Consider the following 5,615-nt stretch of genomic DNA (forward strand, 5'->3'; position numbering starts at 1 on the left):
TGGTCTTTGCAAGCAAATGCCTTACATTTTGAACAAGTTTCCCTTATTTTTCTGTCCTTCTTCCTCGGACACATTTCACATCTTCCTTGGCTTGATGCTTTCCTCTTTCTCTGTCCTTCAATCTCAGGTCTTGTTGCTGATTCTCTTTCATCATTGAGATTCCATTCCATCTTTATTATTTCATATGATAATTTCACCCGTCTTGTTGTTTTCGACATTGTCATTCTTCTTGTCAAATGTTCAAAAAGAAGTTCCTTTGCTAACAGTTCGTTGAAATGGCCCCTGTCTTTGTATGATTTGGTGTCTTCTGGATGAACAGTCTTGTATAAAATATGGGCTGCCACAGCCGCTGTATCCAGCAAGTTGTAAAACTGGACCATGGGCCATCTTCTTGACTTCCTTTTACAAGAAAAACTGTGGCACATGTAGTCAAATGTGTCGACTCCTCCTTTGGTTTTATTATAATATCTCACCATCACTGGCTTCTTTTTCGTTCCTTGGTCGATGTCAGGAGAATGATGCATCGTACTCAGTACAACAACATGTTTCTTGTGGTTAGATTTGTGTGCCACAATGCTTGCACCATCTTTGAATAGGAAGGCACTGTCGAATTTCTCAAGTTCTTTTCCTGTCTGAAACGATGATGGTAGAAATGACTTATTTCTCCTGACTGTCCCCACTATTGACAAACCTCTTCTAGACAAGTGCTCTGCTAATTCTAAATCAGTAAAAAAAATTGTCACATGTAACGTTCCTGCCAGTTTTATGGTAAGGATCTACCAGTTCCTTTACAGTCTCCCTCCCAAGGTTTGTTTTCCTTTCTCCATGTTTACCCAGGTACGGTATCATTTGGAGAGGGTAAGGTGTTTTGCTGTCACATATGTGAAAGAGTTTCATCCCATACTTATCTGGCTTGCTCGGTAAGTATTGCAAGAATGGGCACCGTCCTCTCCACGGAACAAGCTGTTCATCTATAGTTACGCATTCTGAGGGAATGTATGAAAGTTGCAAATTCTTGTTGATTTTGTTCATGAGATCCCTAATTGGTGAAAATATATCCCTACCTCGCCTGATAGCACGTGTCCTTTTATCATCAAAGCGCAAGTTGATGCAGAGTTTTACAAATCGTTTCATGCTCATTGTGCATATTGCAACATTGTCTGCCGAAGCTCCTCTCCATATCTTTGCCACTGCTAGAAGACCAAGCTTTCTCGCACGCAAATGAATAAAAAGGCCTAGCAATGCTGTCATTTCTATAACATCTACATTCTTCCACTGCACACCTTCATTTCTTGTTCCTTCTAAGTTTGTCATCTTCACAATATCACTAATTATTTGTGCAGTGAAAATCATCTTAAAGGCTGACACAATTGAATCTATCTTTGCCGGATGTCTTACGTTGGACTTGGGAGGCCTAAAAACATTTCTTGTAGGTGTTCTCCCAACCTGGGACACCGGTACTTTACTCCACATAATATCCCCCTTTTTGCTCAAAACTACATTGCTAGATGCTGGCAATGATACAGAATTACCCAAATGAGTTTCATCACTGTCTTCCTCTTCTTCGTCAACTTCTATTTCTGGGTCTGATTGGTTCAGGATCTCGGGATATTCCTCCCCGTCGCTGCTTTCATCGGATGAGTGTGCATTGTCATCAGCTTCAAGTTCATCATCATCTGGAGTCCAATTGATATCTAGATCTGATGAAAATTGGTGAAATGTATATTATTAGTATTGCTTTTATATTGATCCTTCTCCTCATCATATCCTTTACCCCTTAACGACAAGATTAGGTTTCACCAGAACCAAACTCTAATCTAAGAACATGTGTCAGTTTTGAACTGACTGTTGCAGTTTTCACCTAGAGATTAGTTGTGGTGCTGCTCGAGACGCATCACAGTTACTTATTTCTAGGTGAAAACTGCACACGATAGAATCGTGATTTAAATGTAATTAAGCCTGACAATCGAAACCTTCAATCATTATTCACACCATTCAGGACATCTATGACATCATTATAATAATAAATCAAGGGAATTTTGAAATAAAATGCAGGATTGATACACTGAAAATTGTACTTCCTCTCGTTATAAAGTAAAATCTGCTATAGTGTCAATGAAAGTAAGCACACAAAAAAAAAAAAAAAAAAAAAAAACTCACCATCTCTGCTTTCTCCCATATCATCCAGTAATTCATCCATATCACCACCAACATCAGATGAAGAACTTGGTTGTTGGGCAACAGGCTGAAGCTCAGTGTATACCAATTCCTCTTGTTCATTGTCGAAGCGCTCAAACAGATTAGTCCTAGAACTTGCCATTTATCTTTATAATCATAAACATGCCCTGCAAGAATAGATAACACATTTCAAGGTTTTAATAAATCTATTAGATCTGGATACAAGCATTTGCAATTTAAAAGATGATGATGATATATCTATTATAAATTATAAAGCATGTATACAAAAGTTTTCCAACAGTTTTTATATGTTTTGACAGAATTACAATTAATGGTAACAATATGTATTATAAATTATAAAGCATGTGTATACTAATGATTTTCAACAGTTTTTATAGTATTATAGGGTTTGACAGCATTACAAATAACAATGGTGAGTGACAAAACAATGTAGATCTAGATTATAGCTTTACATTTTTGGGATCTTCATATTTACAGGAATCAGTTAAAGCTTACATTTTGATAAGATCTAGATTTTGTAAAGTATATTTAGTGGTAAAACAAAGCTTAGAATCATACTTTAAAAATGGTATTTACTTACCTAATCAGGATGTTGTTAGATTGAAAGTCAGGTCAGCCTTGTGTTTTGAATGGTGTTAAGAGAAAAGGAGGAATCCAGGAACAGGAAGTGGCGAATAATTCTAATAAGTTGCCAGATAATTTTTGAATATGTTGCCGAATAAGTTGGTGGAGTTTTGTCTCTATTCAGTAATAAGTCAAAATAGTATAAAATGTATAGAAACTAGTGATGTAAAGATGGGGTGCATTTGCACCCCAAAGAGTAAAATAGGAGGTTTCTCTCATTTGCTACTAAAATATTAGGGGGTGCAGTTGCACCCCACAGGATGAAAATCGGAATATTCCTGTTTTTTTCTATGTGCCTGTTAGGGGGTGCATCTGCACCCCAAAAGCATAAAATAGGATGGGTTTTCAAGGGGTGAAAATAGGGTTAATGTATTGTATTTATCACTCTCCTCTCCAATGATGCCCTTATTTTTTAAAAAATAATTGAATCTTCAGTTTGTCGAAGAGTTTCAGTCAATTTTTATAGAGCTCATTTACAGGTCTAAAATAACCATGAATAGCTATGTTATATTTGCATTATATTTGGGCTTGACTGACTGGCCGGTAGATTTTCCTCCTTTTTGACAAATTGTCATTATCATCACTGGGGGACCTGTGCTTGTGTCAGGATGAAACATTTAGATAATCTCAAAATAAGTACACTGATAGCATGTTCTTCCTTTTTCTTGGGTACTTATTCTAGAACTTTTTACTAGATCCCATTTTCTTCCTTTTTACTGACGCTGATATAACCTTACATTTGTTGCAAGCGCCGTGAAACCCTTAAAAACAAATACCTTTCTCTTTCATGAACTTATTATGGGTTTTTAGGAAAATTAATCGCAAATTTTTGCAAATGTCTTGCAAATTTTGCTGTCTTTAGCTTGCAAAATTTGGGATTTTTTTTTTGCAAAAAAGCCATGTCTGAAATAAGAAAATGAGAGCATATTCATTTTTCAAGAACTTATTTTTACTCGTGTATTGATTTAAGAAACTGTTTCAACTTTGACGTCATGTAACTAACCACACTAAAAAGATTTTTCATACTTGTGAAACCCATTTAAAGCACATTGACTAGATAAATAAAAGACAACAAGATTTGAACCAGACACAATTTATTTCCTAAATCTTCAGTCTGTTGAAATTCCCCCCAAAACAATGTTCTGGCCTCCAGCACGACAAAATAGCATATTCCGAATACTAAATTAGCACAATGATCCTAATCCTACAAAATGACATGTAATTCACGTCAACGAATAGAGAGTACTCCAGGGAAGAGGTTCAATTTTTTTTCAGACATTTTCTTAAAATGGTCTTTGCAAAATGCCATGGTCTGAAGTGAGTAAAGAGCTACTCGACTATGCATAAAGATATGTAGAATAAGGCCCCAGAATTTAATAGTTACTTTAAATGAAAAACAATTAACGATTTGTTTAAGATGAAAGAAAAAGAAAGATTAAATTTATTTAAATGAGATGAATAGTGATTGTGGCAGTTACAAATAGAAATGTGAATATATTACGTAACTTATGATGGTATAATATCAGGTTTGTAAGGTTACGTTTCCAGGTAGTTGAAAGGGATGTGTTATATATTCCTCAGACGGCGGGCTCAGGTTTGTAAGGTTCCAGTTCCAGGCAGTTGGGAAGGGGTCAATTATTTCTTTCTTCGACAGCGGGCTCAGGTTTGATCCTTGATGTGATGAAGATTGCACTGTCAAAGGTAAAAGCTCCGGCGTCTTGATGGTGGAGATAAAATATCCACAAAGTACCAAAAGATAAAAATCTTCAAATATATCAATGTACGAGGAATGGAGCGGCTGGCCGTCCGGCATAGATTGTAGAGAGAAGTGAGTGTAGAATGTTAGACCTATCAGCTTTTATAATAAGTGGCTACGTGACAGAATGGAGAGCGAAAAGTATTCACTAATTAGAAATTAATTCAAGGGAAGGCTATAAAAGGAAAGATGATCTAATATTAGAAGGTAAAGTGTTTCTAAGCCTACCGAAATATAACTGGAGTGAGATGAATTCAGTTCTTATTAAAATAAAAATTAATAAGGTAATTGTGAACAATCTTTACTGTGACAGAAGTGAACATCACGAAACACGCAATTGGCAGAAACATAACTCTAATCACGAGCAAAATGCATGAAAGATTAAATATCTCTTGAAGTAATACAGATAGAAGTAAGATATCACATGTTATAGGAGACCGGACCTGCTGAACTAAAATAACATCTTCTTAACTCAAAATTCAACAATCGTGAATGATATCATGAATGATAAGCACAATGTTCAAACCAGCAGCATAAGATAATAATCCACTTGTAAAGAAACTCATATATGTATCATCCCAAGACATCATGTTTTCACTTCCATACTGCGTAAAGGACTTGTCTGGGAATTATATTGCTTGTTCTGCCGTGGCCCTCTCTATGATTCTTAACTGGGAAGGTGCAGTAAAATGTATTATTCCTTTGGGTAGCCCTATTCGTCCTAAATGTCGAATAGCATCGACCGCCATTGCCGCCCGTAAGGACAAATAGTGTTGCTTGCACTATTCGTACTTCACACTACAGCTGGGCACTATTCCGTTTCTGTTTGTACTGAGCTTGATTCGATTCTACGTAATTACATGATATATCCGTATCGTCTTAAATTTTTTTGTTAGTGAGTCAAATAATCAGTTGAGTATATATATATATATATATATATATATATATATATATATTTGTGTGGTGTGTGTGTGTGTGCGTGTATGTGTTAGTTTCGTGTGTGTGTGTGTGTTTGTGTGTGGGGGGGGTGTGTTTT

The sequence above is a fragment of the Berghia stephanieae genome, chromosome 1, assembly GCF_034508935.2.
Source record: "Berghia stephanieae isolate SIO BIC M18660-M18661 chromosome 1, UCSD_Bste_1.3, whole genome shotgun sequence".
NCBI lineage: Eukaryota > Metazoa > Mollusca > Gastropoda > Nudibranchia > Aeolidiidae > Berghia > Berghia stephanieae.